Genomic DNA, 18,894 nt, shown 5'->3' with positions numbered 1-18,894 from the left:
TAATGAGTGGCCCTAGATTTTAGCAACAATTCTTCCACGTAATTTGTACACGAGATCTAACTCTGTCTGGAGATTTAAACGTTGTTTATATATCTGGGGGTCTGGAGAGTTAGCAAGCCTGCCATCCAAATCCAAGATCTGTTGGGAGAGTTCAGAAATTTTCCTTTTTCTTATATAATTTTTGTGTTTTGTATATGATATAATTTGTCCTCTGATATAAGCTTTCAATGTCTCCCATAGAAGAGAAGGTGATATCGCGGGAGATTTATTTACACTAATGAAAAAATCTATTTCCGCAGAAATAAATTTGACACATCCATCGTCTGCCAGTAACCGATTATTAAAACGCAATGGTATTGTTGGAGTATAGCCCTGCGAAACAGATAGGGTCATTATAAGAGGGGCATGATCTGAAAGAGCTATGGTGTTATACGTACAGTCCCGGACCTGTGACACAAACCTATTATCTACTAAAAAATAATCTATCTGAGTAAATGTGCGGTGGACATGTGAGTAGAAGGAGTACTGTCTAGTCTGGGGATTGAGATCTCGCCAAACATCTGTTAGACCGTCCTTCATCAATATTTTGATTGACTTGGCAGCTTTAGACGGTGTATTGGGCTTGGTGGAAGATCTATCTATCTTCGGGTCTAACCAGCAGTTAAAGTCTCCTCCCACCACCATATGGTTCATTGACAGGTCCGGTAGTTTGGCAAAGACGTCACTGAAGAAGTGCTCATTATCCCAATTAGGGCCGTAAATATTAACTAAGATGACGTTAGTATTATAGAGTCTCCCTCTGACCACAACATACCTCCCGCATGGGTCTGCTATAATATCGGAGGCTCGAAACGGAATTGTTTTATGTACGAGAATAGCTACGCCTCTGGCTTTAGCATTGAATGTGCTATGGAATATTTGACCTACCCAACTTTTACAGAGTTTATTATGATCTAGTATCTTCAGATGTGTCTCCTGCAGGAAAACAACTTGCGCTCCGAGATGTAGATAATGTAGATAATGAAGTATTTTACTACATTTAATTGGTTGGTTAAGACCTTTGACGTTCCAGCTAATGAATTTGTTGTCCTATTCTCCCTGTTGCCTTAGATTATCTGTCACCGCCATATAGCCAGATACAGGTGTTGATCAGAGTACATTGATAGTCGAAAGCATGGAGGGATTGCATGTATGCAGCGGGGTGAAGAAGAAAAAAAAATGGCAAAGTAACAACAGCATCAACAAAAAGGAATTGTTAGGAAAATGTAGTTGAGAAACCTCTATAGTCCTAAGAACCTAAACTCACTGCACTGAATATCTCGCTCCCCACCCTTTAACCCCCCTCCCCATTGCTGAAGCATCTCCCCAATCGAGATACGCGCAAAACCACCCTCCCCTGCGATGAAACACAAAGAGCGGCCACACCAACTAAACATACCCTCACACCCGTTCCGTTGGGGCAGCGGATCCTAAAGACACATAATAAGCAAGACTTTCCCCCTATATAGGGAAGAATATCATCATTAAGGCAACCTTATATCAAGCAAAGAGCTCCAGGTCCATTTGAACAAGGATTAATATACCCAGAGTTGTATTCAATACAACCTAGTTATAGGTTGCCCGAAATACACATCTATACCGCGTCTCCAAAGCGGTGGTCTGCTAAATTGTGCACCTTTATACAACAGAATGTTCAGTTTTTCCCACCTGCGATCTCCGGTAATGACTAAGTCCTTGTGTATGAACTCCTGCGCGGCCAGCAGATCCTCAAATTTACGAACTTGTCCATCTGGAAAAGTAATCCTTAGTTCTGCTGGAAACTAAAGTCTGAACTTGAGCCCTGTGTATTCCCGTAGTTGGCGTTTAATGTTGTAGAACTCAGCTCGTTTTTTAGCCACGGAGCTAGTGAAATCGGGGAAGATGGATAACCTCCTCCCCTGGTATTGCAGGGCTGAGATCTCTCTTGCACGCTGTAAGATCAACTCGCGGGTCTGGTAGAAATGCACTCTGATCACAAAAGGTCGCGGAGGTTCGTCGCCTTTGGGTTTGGCCCAGAGAGATCTGTGTGCCCGGTCTAGTATGGGCTTCTCCTCCAAGTTAAGCACCTCCTCCAACAACTCACTAACAAACTCAATTGGATGGGGTCCCTCGGTTCCCTCCTTAACGCCAAACAAGCAGAGGTTGTTCCATCTCTGGCGCCCTTCTAAGTCCTCACACTTCGTTGCTAGTGTTTTGACTTCCGTCTGGAGCTTGAGCAGAGATGACTCCATCTTAGTTATGGCGTCGCTGTGGGAGGAAGTTGCCCGCGAAAGTTCAGTCAGAGCTTCGTTATTGTCGTCAATCCTCTTGGTCAGTGAGTCAATGGAAGATCGAAGCTCAGAGGTTAACCCGTCAATCTTCCCGCATATTTCTTGACTCAGCATACTTATCACTTCTTGAATGACTCGTAGCTCAGAATAGCCTCCGGGCAGTCTTCAGGTTGCGGTGAAGCGGGTGATTGGACCGTCGTGGTTTTGCCGCGGCCTGCGCGAGACGACTCCGATTTTAGTCGATTAGCTTCCATAATGGACCATTACACGCACCCAATATGATGTAGAAGGATCCAGAAGTTTACAGAGAAATTGGTGGTTAGATGTAGATAAAGATGCACATAAAACATTTAATTAGTCCACTGCCCCACGGAGCTGATCAGTTATGCGTCATACCTACATGCGCCCCCCCGTTTTTGTCACTTTAGAGCAGGGGTACTCAACTGGCGGACCACGGTCCGGATCTGGACCCGAACGCAGAACTGTCCGGACCCAATCTCATTCCTGATTAACTGGATACGGACCAAAAAAAAACCGGAGCATTTATTTCAGGGCTATTGAAAAAACACTCCGTCACGAGTGTTACGTTCGCCACCCCCGCTCAACAACTTATGTTCGCCACCCCCCATCCCCTAACCCCCCCCCCCCGGTCAACAACTTACGTTCACCACCCCCGCCTGCCGCACTGGATCCCAGGTCACAGGTATCTGCCAAAATTGGACCGCGGACAAATTTAGTTGAGTACCCCTGCTTTAGAGGCTTGATGCTGAAGCTCAATGTATGTCACAATTTGCCGTGTTTTGTTACGGATTTCTGTTAGTGTTGTGATTTGATCACATGACTTTCTTACATTTAAGTTCATGGAATGGGCAATACAAATAGTTTGGCTTATTTGCAGCATTGGAGCACATGAAATCATGTTTGCTGCTGCATCAGTGACGAGACACCTGACCTTGCCCACTGTCCTCCATTCTTCCATGAGGCTCCCTTTAACGGTGGCTGTTTTCTGCAGTGTGTTGCAATATATACACATAATCAAATCAAATCAAATCAACTAAAGTAAGACGAGGTTGAGCAACAATATAAAATCAAGCATACATTATACATATACATATATTCTACAGGCATTTTACAAAACTTCAAACGCCTGAGAGAATAAATATGTTTTAAGGTTTGACTTAAAATAATCTATTATTCCTTTATGTGGGTTGGAAGACAGTTCCAGAGAGTCTCTGTGCTGCTACAGAAAAGGCCCGATCACCCTTAGTCTTCATCCTCGAGCGTGGAACAGCCAGGAGTGACTGGTTTGAAGATCGGAGGGATCGAGTAGTGGAATGGCAGTGAAGCAAATCAGTGATGTAGCGCGGTGCCAGGCCATGTAATGCTTTAAAAACAAATAGTAAAACTTTGTCATTGATTCTGTATTTTACCGGTAGCCAGTGTAGTGATTTAAGTGGATTGACTAATACCCAGGTACAGTGAGTTGCAGTAATCAATACGGGAGGTGATAAAAGCATGAATAATTGTTTCCAAAGTTTTAAAAGACAGGATGCTCTTAAGTTTGGCTATATTTCTCAGGTGCTAGAAACTGCTTTTCACAGTGCTGCTTATTTGCTTCTCAAAGGTGAGAGCAGAATCAAAGATAACACCAAGTTTTTTCACACCGCTATGCACGTTAGATAGTAGCGGCCCCATTTCGTTCGCTATGGTTTTTGCCTGTTCAGGATTTCCAAAAATAATAACCTCTGTTTTGTCCTCGTTTAATTTAAGGAAGTTCTCCAATATATTGCCTATGGATCTCTTATCACTTGGTTTAAGTGGAAAGTAAAGCTGAGTATCATCAGCGTAACAGTGATAAGAGATGTGATGTTTTTGAAGAATAGATCCAAGGGGCAGCATATACAAAGAGAAAAGAACAGGTCCCAGGACAGAACCCTGGGGCACCCCACAAGTAACAGAGGTTAAAGAGGAGGAAGACTGACCTATTTTAACAAAAGATGATGTTTTCCAGGTAAGAGGTGAACCATTTTAGTACAGTACCCTGAACGCCAACACTACGCTTCAGTCGGTCCAGCAAAATAACATGGTCAACAGTGTCAAAAGCTGCACTGAGATAAGAGAATTAAAACAGCACAATTTCCAGCGTCAATGGTCAGATCATTAGTTACCTTGAGGAGAGCAGATTCAGTATTGTGATATGTTCTAAAACCTGACTGAAACGGGTCTTGAATATTATGCAAGTTTAAAAATGAGAAGTTGAGAGTAGATCAGCAGTTCAGCAGGAAATCAGCAGTTCTTTCAGGAGAGGATGTAGAAGCAGGATGTAATACAGAATTAATTGTTTTAAAAAGGACTTTAGGATTATTGGAGTGTTTGTGGATTATGTCAGAGAAGTATTTGGCTCTAGCAGCTTTAACTGTATGCTGATAATTTGATTTTTTTTATATATATATTTTTTTATTTTCTTAGAAGCTGGATGGAGATTTGAAGCTTGTCTTTTTTCCACTTCCGTTCTGCTTTCCTGCACTTCAGCCTAAGAGCACAAACATCACTAGTGAACCAAGGCTGTAACTTTGTTTTAGTTTTGTGAAGTTTAAGTGGAGCAATTGAGTCCAGAATTTTGGTACATGAAGAACTAAACAAAGTAGGTAACTGATCAATATCCGTATCAGTTTCAGTACATTGAGAAGAATTCACAGCATTACAGTTTACAGGTAGAGTAGGATAGACAGCTAAAAACTGGCTGACTATGTGAGGTGTGATAGCCCGTTTATAGTATGAAGGCTGACTCGGCTTAGGAGGAGGACAGGGAATGGTAACATCAAATAAGATGGGTTTGTGATCAGACAAACATGCATCTGCTACCTCTGGGTTGCACACAGAAAAACCGTATGTCAAAACAAGGTCTAGTGTGTGACTTAGCACATGCGTAGGGCCAGTAATACACTGAATCAGATTAAAGGAATCAAAAAGCCGTAAAAGTTCAGCAGACAGAGGTTTGGAGGGACAGCAAACATAAAATCACCAAGAATCAAAATTTTATCTGACATAGGTAAAATAACTGATAAAAAGTCAGAAAATTCCTGAAGAAAGTCCTTATTGATCTTTGGGGGTCTGTATATTAGAGCACATAGCACAGAGCATGACAGCTCCACTTTACATAGTTGTACTTCAAAAGTTGAGAACTCTCCCGCCGTGAACAGGTGGCATTTAAAACGATCTCTAAAAACAGCTGCAAGACCTCCTCCTCGACCAGAGGCTCTAGGTGTGCTGAAGTAGATGTAGTTACTGGGAGACATCTCAACAAGTGGGCTTAAGTCATTGATAGGCAGTGTTGCGAATAACGCCGTTAAAAATAACGGCGTTAGGTAACGGCGTCATTTTGTTAGTAACGGGATAATATAATTAATTACTTTTCCTGTCGTTACAACGCCGTTGACGTTACTGGTCATTAAAAGCGGTGCGTTACTATATATTGATATACTAACAGTAATGCGAGCGGACCGCTGCCCAGACTAGTGAGAAGTAACAGATCTCGATAGATCACGGTTCTCGGTGTAACACCTGTTTAACTTAACAAGTCAGTAAGCGATTGTCTAAGGCAGCGTTATGGTAGCCAATCAGAGCCAGTGTTTTTACACACGTGCCGAAGAACGCGACACAAACGAGAAGCCTCTCGCTGCAGCCTGCAGGAAGGCGGAGTTGGACATCCAACCCCGCCCACATCCAACTCCACCCTCTTCTCAAGTCCGAAGCCACGCCCATGTTACGTTCGAAACTCGGACTGTTTTTGCTCCCAGTAAACAGAACTTCCAGAACTTCCAGATTTTAATTAGTTTAACAGATGCCAAGAAAAACACTCACATGTTATTGACCAAAATGTATGTTTTTCTTTATTATCCCACATGAATAATTTAAGTCTTAGTACAATCTTTTTAGATTTTTCTTGAATAGTTTAATTGTCAGTTCTGAATATGTACAGGACATACAAATGATTTAAATTACATTACTCTCTTACCCAAAGGTACAGCAATAAAATAAATATTAATGCAGCAGCAGTGGTTGTAAAGTTGTAAAGTTCCTTTACAACTTTACTAAAACAAGGCACAGGGAAAGGCACATGATAAGACACTGAGCCGTCGTCAGTGTCCCTGGGGTGCGTGGTGGCAACATCATAATGTGCTTAGCCATTAGTCAGAATAGTGTTCATCGTGCCACTCTTGGTCTCTACAACACTGCCATATCACTAGAGTTGTTCAGGTGTGTCGCCATTTGCAAAAGTGGGCTGGGCTGCTTGAGTACACTAAACACCAACATTACTATTACACACAGTGCTTAATTTGTAAATCAAACGATGCCGGTATAACTAGCTTTATATATATAACTAGCTTTATAGGGGAGACACGGAAAGGCATCGCTAAAAAGGAGAGCTCTTATGTGATTTAGGAATGTGGATCTTGTGTTTAAAATGTCTTTTATAGAATTATTTGTTCAATTAATTGGTTCAACGCAGACAGATTTCTTCATAACTTATAATTAGTAGGCTTGAAAGTTACCGGATCGAGGCAGACAGTTCCCGGAACGCACCCTTCAAAATGAAAGAGTTCCCGGATCCTGATCCGGCTCAAATTAAGCCCTGATTACACCCCTTCTCCATTACCAAAATTACCAACATACCCCTTCTCTATCACCAACATTATCAGTAAACAGTAAACATTACCATTTTAATTGTGTACTTATAGTAGCAGAGTTGCCAACTCTCACGCATTGAGTGTGAGACACACGCTTTTGACCGTCTTCACACGCTCTCACGCCACATATCCGATTTCTCACGCCGAAAAAAATCTAGTTTATTTACCTCTGATCCACATATATGATTCAATGAGTTACTAGTTTGCTCTGACGCCAACCACCGGCGATCGATCGATCGCGATATAATACTTAATTTGTGTCCATTTTACATCCCCCCGTCAACATTTTACGTTCGCCACCCAATAAATAAAAATAATGAATAACATATGTGGAACGATACACAAAGTAAACGAGGTATGTGTAAATTAAGCGCAACGAACACTCTCTTGAACACTTGTGAGTTATTATGCATATTTTCAAGTGCCACAGTTCTTCTCGAATGGAGTAGTGGGTTGGCGCGCGACAGCGCATTAGAGGGTGGAGTTGGATGTGGGCGGGGTTGGATGTCCAATTCCGCCTTCCTGCAGGCTGCAGCGAGACATACTTGACACAAACGGAGAAGAGACAGAAATGGCGAGTCAGGAGCAAGCCGAAGAAAAATGAGCATTTTCAAGGTGGCGATATAAACATTATTTAAGAAAATACTTGAAGTTCCTGAATGTCTACCAGACTGGGTATTTGAATTATTTAATTAAGAATTTAATTAAGACAACAAACAGTTGTCTCAGATTGAGAGAATTTAATTTTATTTGATAGATGTAAATACACTTTATATAGTGTAACTGTTTACTATTTTTATTTTATTTTTTTTACAAAGATTTGGGATATTAAAGGATTTTATCCTGCACTGGTCTGTGGATGTGCAATAAATATCAAAAGTTAAACACCTTTCTGATCTACTCATTTCAACTCACTGTAAAAACTGCTTTTTCAAAAAAATCCTTATTCATTGGCATATAACTTTTTTTAACTGTAACGCAAATAGTTACTTTCTCTGGTAACGAGTTACTTTTATTATAGAGTAATTCAGTTACTAACTCAGTTACTTTTTTGAACAAGTAGTGAGTAACTATAACTAATTACTTTTTTAAAGTAACGTTCCCAACACTGAAAATGACCTATAAGAACTTATAGGTAAAGAACTTAAATCTTATTACAGTTCTTGACTGGTGATTTTGTAGCCCACTGTAAAGGTATAGATGCCTCAGAGAATATGAATGTAAAGTGATTAAAAAAAAAAAAGTTAGAATTAAAGAAAAGATGCAGTAAACTTAGTTGCCCTATGTAAAAGATCATTCAACAGATTAATTTTTAATAATGAAAAAGTTTAACAATTGCAAAAAGCATAAATGTTAAAATGCATAAATGTTTACCTTTACATATCATAATATAATCATAGCAAAATAAAATTATGTATTGCTTTCATTTTTCTTGTCTCTTTATGGAAGTATATTCAAATTATCTTTTTAGAGAAAATCTGTGTGTGTGTGTGTGTGTGTGTGGTGGAAAATCTAATATTTTCCTTGATGCTATGTTTTATATGTTAATCATAATAGTCACATGATAGTTGTATAAGCTAGAGTTTTTTACCTACAGTATATATGTGTTAATCATGTAAGTAGGACACTGAAGCCATTCAGTGTCTGGTATGGCTCAGTAGGCCTTAAAATTGTAATGTCTTTCCCCTGGATGTCCTCAGGCTATTCCAGGAATTCGACGTTCCTAAACTGACCTTGCTGGAGATGCCAGCTGGTCTCCTAGTCTCAACTTGGAAGTGGCCTCGTTGGCTCTCAGACCATCATGAGACCGCCAAACGTGGATGGGGCATGCGAGGGGAAGGGCCAATATACATTTGTCAAATCATGTGTCACCTCGTGAACACCTTGTGTGCTTATGAATTTCAAGTGCATTTGTTTGTTGCCATAGAGACAAAGCAAACTCTACAACAACGAAACTCCAGGTGCAGGAGGAGGGCAAGACCGGCTCTTATCACCAAACAACCTTTCCCAAGGCCAAAAACAGTTTCAGTACCAGGAAGCATATCGTTTGGAGTTTCATCACCACCTTAAATTCATTTAAAAAACATTTATTTTACCTTTGCTCAGGTTACTGCTAAGGCCTTTAGAGAATCCTTGAATACAGAAAGCCTAATAAATAAATTGAAAGCACCATAATGCTCTAAAGAGAGACATCAAGCATCCAGTTTAATAACTCTCTGAAGCAGGACATGAGGCTCATCCTCAAAATATGGTTGTAGGAGTTTACACAACTAAGAAAGAAACTACATACAATATACACTATATTGGCAAAAATGTACATGCAGAGAGCTTCATGAAATGGGTTTCCATGGTCGAGGAGCTGCATGCAAGCCATACATCACCAAGTGCAATGCAAAGCATCGGATGCAGTGATGTAAAGCACACCACCATTGGACTCTAGAGCAGTGGAGGCGCATTCTGTGGAGTGAAGAATCGCGCTTCTCCATCTCGCAATCTGATGGACGAGTCTGGGTTTGGCGGTTGCCAGGGGATTGGTACTTGTCTGACTACATTGTGCCAAGTGTAAAGTTTGGTGGAGGGGGGATTATGGTGTGGGGTTGTTTTTCAGGAGCTGGGCTTGGCCCCTTAGTTCCAGTGAAAGGAACTCTGAATGCTTCAGCATACAAAGACATGCTCCCAACTTTGTGGGAACAGTTTGGAGCTGGCCCCTTCCTTTTCCAACATGACTGTGCACCAGTGCACAAAGCAAGGTCCATAAATACATGGATGGCAGAGTCTAGTGTGGATGAACTTGACTGGCCTGTAACAGAGTCCTGCCTTCAACCCAATAGAACACCTTTGGGATGAATTTGAGTGGAGATTGAGAGCCAGGCCTTCTCACCCAACATCAGTATGTGACCTCACAAATGTGCTTCTGGTAGAAAGAGTTGAAGCTGTTCTAGCTGCAAAGAGTGGACCAACATCATATTGAACCCTATAGATTAGGAATGGGATGTCACTTAATCTCATATGTGAGTCAAGGAAGCTGAGCGAATACTTATTATTTCATTGCTGCCATTGCAACAACTGGCTATACAAATAGATATGTCATTAATACAATGTCCATTAATATTTAAATGTCTTGATAGTGGAAACGACATATCCTGATGGTCCGAAGGTGTTCAACAAGCCGATGAGCAAGTCTTTTCTTGGTTTCTCCAATGTAATGCTGATTACATCTCTTGCAAGTAATGCAATAGAAAAGTCTTGCATATAAATATAAATACTGGCCCAAGGTAAAGGCAAGCTTTGTCCAATTTGTTTCTCTCTTCATTAGATGACAAACAGTGACTTGGTGACAAAGGGACTTTGCCTTCAGGAGAGCAATAAAGATATCATTAGCATTTGAATGAACACACTTGCATTGTTCTTTCAAACATCACTGAATGCAGAGGAGTGTGGGAAACCTCTGAAGAAGGAATCACAGCCTAGTGCCATTAGCATCAGAACACCCCTCCCAGCCAGGACTGGAAACGCAGAGATGTGGCGGAATATAAATATTTGCAGTTCTATGAAAGCAATCAACCCCAACTGGCTGTAGTGCACATTCATTTATTTCAACACCATGCCTTTACATTTACAATTATACACCACAGTTAAATGTGCCATATTTTGTCAATTGTGATTTTTCACCACAATCGAAATTTGTCCTCTGCTTTTTACCCATCTGTGCAGTTAGAACACACACACACACACACACAAGTGATTACTAGGGGGCTGTGGATCACATGTGCCCAGAGCGGTGGGCAGCCCTAGCCCGGCGCCCGGGGAGCAGTTGGGGTTAGGTGCCCTGCTCAAGGGCACCTCAGTCATGGCCTTAGGTCTGGGAATCGAACCCACGACCCTCCGGTCACAAGACCGTTTCCCTACCACCAGACCATGACTGCCCACTGTAATCTTTAGATTCATTTAGACCAAGAATTACCCATAAAAAAAAAAGATAGAGATGATCGAAACTTCAGGAGTTATATACTATCAAATAATGTGAGTGACACAAGCATAGATTACTTGTGGATTGAACTGAATTAACTAAAAACAGTTTTTTTGATTGTTTTATTTCGCCATATCTTGATTCAAATACATTCACTTAATTTTGTTTCATTGACACAATGCTGAAAACCTTCACAGAAGGAAATGTAATTTTCCAATAAAGTGAAACAAATTTCAGAACATCAGTATGACTTTTATGCATAAACACCTTTATAAAAGGCGAAAGATCTGTACTGCAGAGAACAGATACACTTTTACTAAACAGCATATTGTGTTATTTTACATTTGGATATTCAGAAGGTTCATCTTTTTGCTCAGTTTACCTGTATAGCTTTAAAGAATGTTATTAAATTTTTTGCATTTACATGACGACAACAGCTTATCATAAGCTATATCTGGGATACGAGTAAATTTTACTCAATAGAAAAACAAAATAGCTAATGTCAGACCAACATGATCAACAGGGCCAGCAGAGATACATTTTGATCCTATAGGACTACCAAGATTAAAAGGCAGAACTTGTCCTCTTAATCGTGGTGCTTTATGTCTGCTGAGGAGGCATGTTCCTCATCATATGGCTGCAAAAGTGACTCAGCAATTTTCCTTTGTACTGTTTCTTCACTTCATCTTTAGATAGGACATGGACAACCTCATGGAGAATGTACAGCTGCCAGAGACTGTTGTACAGCTGCCAGAGACATGGATGGTCATCTCCAGGATACCTGCTTTCTCCAGCTTGGACTCAAGAAGCTTCTGGTTGGATTCTGATGATGGTGGAACCTGAGCTGCTTGACGCAGCAGTTGATATGATCTCTGTGCAGCACCCCCTCCTTAACTGCAAATGATGACAAAAAAGATATGTGAATAATTAAGAGAATAATGAAGTGACAATCAGGTGAATGAAAAACACACACACACACACACACACACACACACACACACACACACACACACACACACACACACACACACAGATTTGTTTGTTTAAAGATCATCTTACCTTGTTCAGTGGTAAGTGAACATTGCAGCAGTTGCTCTGCCATGACTGTATCTCTGCTGTAGACGTCTCTGTGTAGTATGAGTCTGATCTGAACTGGCTGCATCTCCTCTATTTATACCCACAAATCTCCATATGAATGTGTGGGTCTCGGTCTTGTTGGAGTTTCTCACACTTTGTAACCAATGAGAGAGCTTGGCCACACAATGAGGGATATGGAGCTGCCACATGCTCAGTGTTCTCTGTGCTGGGGGCAACGTCCATGTCTCAGGGGAGCAGGTGGAGAGATGGGGGTAATGGAGAGGGGAACAGAACACAGTGTGAATCTGGGAATGTTGTGACCCTGTAAAGAGAGCAGATCTCCTCCTGGAGCATGGGATCACTATCAATACACATGCACGTACATCACATAACAAGAAAATGCAAAGTTTGACAAACTTGGAGATTTGAACTGATCTGTAAACTCTCTTCACAGTCATGTAGTGGGGTAAAATTCTAAATATACAGGACCAGAGGTGGAAAGAGTACTGAAAAATTGTAACTGAGTAAAAGTATCTTTACTTTGCCTAAAATCTACTCAGAGTAAAAGTAAAATTACCCATCTCAAAATTTACTCGAGTAAAAGTACAAAATTACTTCATTTAAAATGTAATTTGAGTAAAAGTTACTTAGTTACTTTCAGTTATTTAATGCATGGGTGAATCATGAACCAAATTCAGCACAAGTTGTTTTAATCCATTTCAAAGTGTATTTAAGTGCACATCCACACTTGCAAAAAGATCAGCTGGGCTCAGTAACATACTTCCTCACAGCACAAGGACAATCACAACCTGTACTATAAAGTGCAAACAATTTTCAGTCCTATTGTCCAACGGACAACACTATGATAAGAATAAAGAAATTTAAATTACAAATTATTCAAAAAACAAAATGCACACAAAATTAAGTGCCCACAAGATGCCACAAATCAAACTAAAATCCAACAGGATTCCACTACTCTCAATAAAATGCCCACAGGATCCCACAGAACCTGATAGATAGAAGATTTAAAGATGGAACAATTTCATCCTTTTAGAAAAAAGTGCACCAGATTACGATCTGATAATGAGACAATGGAAAGGGTGCGCGCAAGGCAAGGCCACGCAATTGACTTTCAGTTCTGGGACTCAGAAGTTTAAATTTCTGCCTGCATTTAATTTTTCACCATCAATATTTTTTTACTCAGTAATGTGAGGGCATTCAAATGTAGTGAAGTAAAACTACTTGGGTCAAAATTTACTCGAGTACAAGTAAAAATTACATATTTCAAAAACTACTCAGAAAATTACAAATTACTCATAAAAAGTACTCAATTACAGTAATGTGAGTAAATGTAATTAGTTACTTTCCACCCCTGTACAGGACTTTAATGAACTCAAAAAAGGCATTTATTTTTAATATTACATTAAATTATTAATAAGAATATTTTTGCAGAAAAAGTCCAAGTTTAAATGTTTTCCTCCAGAATTTTAAGTTAACCAAAGTCATTCATTTACACAATTTAGAAGTAACTGATATTCATACAGTTGTGCTCAAAAGTTTACATACCCTGGCAGAATTTTTGCTTTCTTGGCCTTTTCTCAGAGAATATTAATGATAACACACAAACCTTTTTTCCACTCATGGTTAGTGGTTGGGTGAAGCCATTTATTGTCCAACCACTGTTTTCGGTTTTTAAATTATAATGACAACCAAACACATCCAAATGACCCTGATCAAAAGTTTACATACCCCAGTTCTTAATACCGTGTATTGCCCCCTCTAACATCAATGACAGCTTGAAGTCTTTTGTGGTAGTTGTGGATGAGGCTCTTTATTTTCTCAGATGGCAACGCTGCCCATTCTTCTTGGCAAAAAGCCTCCAGTTCCTGTAAATTCCTGGGCTGTCTTGCATGAACTGCATGCTTGAGATCTCCCCAGAGTGACTCACTGATGTTGAGGTCAGGAGACTGAGATGGCCACTCCAGAACCTTCACTTTGTTCTGCTGTAGCCAATGACACGTCGACTTGGCCTTGTGTTTTGGATCGTTGTCATGTTGGAACGTCCAAGTGTGTCCCATGCGCAGCTTCCGGGCTGATGAATGCAAATTTGCTTCCAGTATTTGCTGATAACGTGCTGCATTCATCTTTCCTTGAACTTTGACCAAGTTTCCTGTGCCTTTGTAGCTCACACATCCCCATAACATCAGCGATCCACCTCCATACTTTACAGTAGGAATGGTGTTCCTATCATCATAAGCCTTGTTGACACCTCTCCAAATGTAACGTTTATGGTTGTGGCCAAAAAGTTCAATTTTGGTCTCATCACTCCAAATTACATTGTTCCAGAAGTTTTGGGGCTTGTCTCTGTGTTGTTTGGCGTATTGTAGACGAGACACTTTGTGGAATTTGCGCAGTAATGGCTTTCTTCTGGCCACTCGACCATGCAGACCATTTTTCTTCAGGTGCCTCCTTACTGTGCATCTTGAAACAGCCACACCGCTAGTTTTCAGAGAGTCCTGGATTTCAGCGGATGTTATTTGTGGGTTTTTCTTTGCATCCTGAACAATTTTCCTGGCAGTTGTGGCTGAAATTTTTGTTGGTCTACCTGACCGTGGTTTGGTTTTTACAGAGCCCCTGATTTTCCATTTGTTTATCACAGTTTGAACACTGCTGACTGGCATTATCAATTCCTTGGATATCTTTTTGTATCCCTTTCCTATTTTATACAGTTCAACTACCTTTTCCCGTAGATCCATTAACAATTCTTTTGCTTTCCCCATGACTCACAATCCAGAACCGTCGGTGGCTGGATGAAAAATGCAAGAGTCTGTCTGGATCCCAGAAACTCACTCAGCTTTTATGCACACACACTGATTACAAGCAAACAGGTCACAGGTGAGGATATTACCTTTAGTAGCCATTCAAACCCATTTGTGTCACCTTCTGTGCATGTTATCAGGCCAAAATCACCAGGGTATGTAAACTTTTGATCAGGGTCATTTGGATGTGTTTGGTTGTCATTATAATTAAAAAAGAGAAAACACAGTGGTTGGACAATAAATGGCTTCACCCAACCACTAACCATGAGTGGAAAAAAGGTTTGTGTGTTATCATTAATATTCTCTGAGAAAAGGCCAAGAAAGCAAAAATTCTGCCGGGGTATGTAAACTTTTGAGCACAACTGTAGCACCTGACAAATATGTTCCAGCATTATTATTAATACAAATTACATATTGTAAAAGCCGTATGCAATAAATCAAAAGTATGTGGGGTGATTGTCCCTAACCAGCATCCCAGATGAGTCTGGTATCTTGTGAACTTCTGAGTTTCCCATACTGAGTCCTCCATGTGATCAGTGGAGTACACCACAAACGTGTGATATTTAACAGCACATGCTTTATCACTATACAGCAAAAACAATTAAAAAATCAGAAGGATCTAATATGATTAAGATTAAATGATTTACCCTGGCAGAGTGTAAATCATTGCCCTATTTTCTTTTTCAGTTTGGTCAAATGTTATATTACAGGGCAATGTTTTCAATTGAAAACTCAATAAAAAGTCAATCATAAAAACGATTAAATGATTTACTATGATTAAGATTAGATTGACATATTTTTGTTTGCATATGTTCTAGGAGACATTGTGATGACGATAAATGTGAATCAAAAGTCATTGTGCTTCTTTGTGTTTCTGTGGTTTTTTTAAATACTGTTTGGGCAGAGATAAGCTTCTGTTTAGGAAGCTAATGACTTTAAGAACAGTCATTCTGCTTTCCCACACTCTGCCTATTGGGAGCAAGCAGTGGACAATAGACGTGTGCCCATTCAGATGTTAAGAAGTCTGGGTAAGCAGTTCCTGCTGGGCTTCATCAGGGGGTTGTTAAAACGTCAGTGATGCATGATGTAAACATTAAAAGCTGGCCTCTATGTAAACTTCTCCATTTTTTTAAATAATGTGCTGATATACAGAAAAGTTTAAATTAATTCCAAGACCTCTAAAAATATTTAGAATTCTAGATCATCATCTCGCGTCCCAAAATATTTAAACAGAGTGTAATGCATTTTGTAAATTTTGTTGTATCCAATACTTGAAATAATTGTGAATAAAATATGATGCATGAATTATACTGGATTTGTAATATTAGATAGTGAGTCTATCATCCTGAATTTTGGTGCTATAGCAACATAATCGATAAATGATAGGATCAAATAGCACATCTGGTCTGTTGCGCTTGAGGGGCCCCATTTCTCCCACTCTGCTCTTTCACTGCTTTCAATTAAGGAACAATACAAATGTTCTTTTCTAACACACTATGGACTGGAATTCTCTCTGTCTCGGTAATGCTGAGGAAGACATTTAAAATGACCAATAAAAGTTAAAAGTATATTGAGCAATTATGATCATCATGTAATTTTACAGTAGTTTTGCACTGAGATTTAAATTCATTTATCAAAAGAAAAACATTCTAAATAATCCTTTTGTTAAATTTCTTATGGCAAAATTTGTGTTCGCATCTGACCCTTGCTTCTTATGAATGAGAAAGAGGCTTGCTTTATCTGTCCAACTCAGAATACAAGAATTCAGCATAAAGGCATAAGTGATTTACATACTATTTATTTATTTACTTTTTTACTGGCAACTATGTGCTGTTTTTTCCATGAAGAAAGTAGATGATAGTATATCACAACATTTGCTTGAAGATTTTTTCAAGACACTTGGCACTCAAAAAAGAGCATAGTTTAACCATTTAACAGTCTTTAAAAGAGACAAATGAAACATTTCTGACTGAAATGAAAACTGTGATGAACACATATTTTGAAAATAAAATAAGTAGAATAAAGCACATAAATTGTCTAAACAGATACTGTTTCATAATGTTTCACAATTAACAGAACAATATGTTGTTAAAAAAACTATAACCACAGTGCATCTCTTAATTGAAGAACAAATCTAAAAACACTCAATGGGAAATAAGAACAAATCAGCAGCATTTCTCATACTGATGAGGTTAAAGTGAGACTTAAAAAATGACATTTTGAAATAAACATATCAAGTTCAAATTGTGTTATTAACTTTGCTGAAGATATGTCATCTGTTTAAGCAAAAGGTAAAGAATGAGTATGTTTTCCAATAGATTAGAATTGGACCAAACCTAAACAAAACTCAAAGTCTTGCCAGGTTTTGTAAAAGCAAGATGCTGGTTCAAAAGTAATGTCTAACATAGATTGAGACAGACTTTACAAAAGTCATTCAAAGCATTTTGCAATAACATATAATGTTTCCAAAAAGGGAAATAGTCCTAAATCAACAATTCATTAACTGAAAAAAAACCACATGACCTCCTTTGTTTATGTCTAACATAGACACACTATAAAGAGCAGAAGTCTTTAGTTTACTGGATACTACCAAGGTACTACCTGCCAAGGCCTCCAGAGGGTGCTGTGGACTGAATTGCTGATGACCTCTGAGGAGTTTAGCAAATAACGGAAAACTTTCAGAACTTTTCCTGTGTTGCCATAACAGGTTCTACAAGTGGTTCAGCAGTTTTCTCTGGGACTTTGTCTTCATGTAATCTTGTAAAAGCTCATGGACACCCCTGGAATAACAGCGGGTGAGCTGCAATGCAAGCTACTTTTTCTGTCATCTCAAGTAGCTGATTGTCATCTCCTGGATATCTGCTTTGTCCAGCTTGGAGTCAGGTTGCTGTGAACTCTGGAGACAGGAGGGGCCTGAACTGTTCAGGGCAGCAGCTGATATGATCTCTGTGCATCATCTCCACCACTGGCTTCCTCAGCTGCAAGGAAAAATGACAAACTGGTTAGTGAACTGGAAACAAAGAACTGTTAGTTATTTATAAAGTAGTTCAGAGAAAGCCAGATTTCCCATTTCAACAGATTCTAAATTTACCTTGTTGTTAAGTTGTAGATGCACCATTGACATGATCAGTGCTGCAGTGATTGTTGGTGCCGTGAGTGCTGTAGACGTCTCTGTGTAGAATGAGTCTGATCTGAACTGGCTGCATCTTCTCTATTTATACCCACAAATCTCCATATGAATGTGTGGGTCTCGGTCTTGTTGGAGTTTCTCACACTTTGTAGCCAATGAGAGAGCTTGGCCACACAATGAGGGATATGGAGCTGCCACATGCTCAGTGTTCACTGTGCTGGGGGCAACATCCAAGTCTCAGGGGAGCAGGTGGAGAGATGGGGGTAATGGAGAGGGGAACAGAACACTGGGTAAATATGGGAATGTTGTGACCCTGTAAAGAGAGCAGATCTGCTGCCTAATGGAGGGATGAATGTCACTGACAGCACATGTAAATCATCACTCCACAAACGAGTGGTTACACAAATTGATATTAAATCACATTTAGAATCTTAATAATATTATTTGCCCTACTAAGGCAAAGTCCATTTGAAACTATTAGAATAAATATGAAAATTTTTCATGAAAGCATTTTTTGTGTTAACTTAAGGAGTAAGGCCTAGGACTTAATAAACTTTTATTTTAATGGTAGTATACGTATGCATATGCTATACATAGATAGAGTAAATATTATTACTAAAGCTATTTGAAGCCATGATAAAGTAACCTACTTGATATATTTGGATACATGCTCTGCTAATTCACTTCTATGTCCATAAGCCAAGATGTAGCAGATGTGACTTGTGCCTTGCAGCTGTCAATTAATGTGAGCCAAGAGCTCATTTGAGTTTCCCACACTCAGGTCTTCTTGGATCAATGGACTACAAAAGCTTTAAAGCCCTGAATAGACCATGTAAAGAGTGCCTGATAGAATTCAATAGAAGAAATAACCTCTAATAGAAAAAAATAAAAAACATTC

At 39.6% G+C, this 18,894-nt stretch overlaps 1 pseudogene across 1 annotated transcript; it reads right to left on the bottom strand.

Annotated features, from left to right (window-relative positions):
- Positions 1-16,675: 16,675 nt before the first annotated feature.
- Positions 16,676-18,196, bottom strand: LOC143526658 (transcription factor HES-5-like; annotated as a pseudogene). The gene is made up of 2 exons (XR_013133916.1): positions 17,958-18,196; positions 16,676-17,844 (listed from the first exon to the last, which is right to left on the bottom strand). The product of XR_013133916.1 is annotated as a transcription factor HES-5-like (transcript).
- Positions 18,197-18,894: the final 698 nt, after the last annotated feature.

The sequence above is a fragment of the Brachyhypopomus gauderio genome, chromosome 1, assembly GCF_052324685.1.
Source record: "Brachyhypopomus gauderio isolate BG-103 chromosome 1, BGAUD_0.2, whole genome shotgun sequence".
NCBI lineage: Eukaryota > Metazoa > Chordata > Actinopteri > Gymnotiformes > Hypopomidae > Brachyhypopomus > Brachyhypopomus gauderio.
The sequence above is the reverse complement of the archived record's forward strand: the minus strand, read 5'-3'. Positions and strand labels throughout refer to the sequence as shown.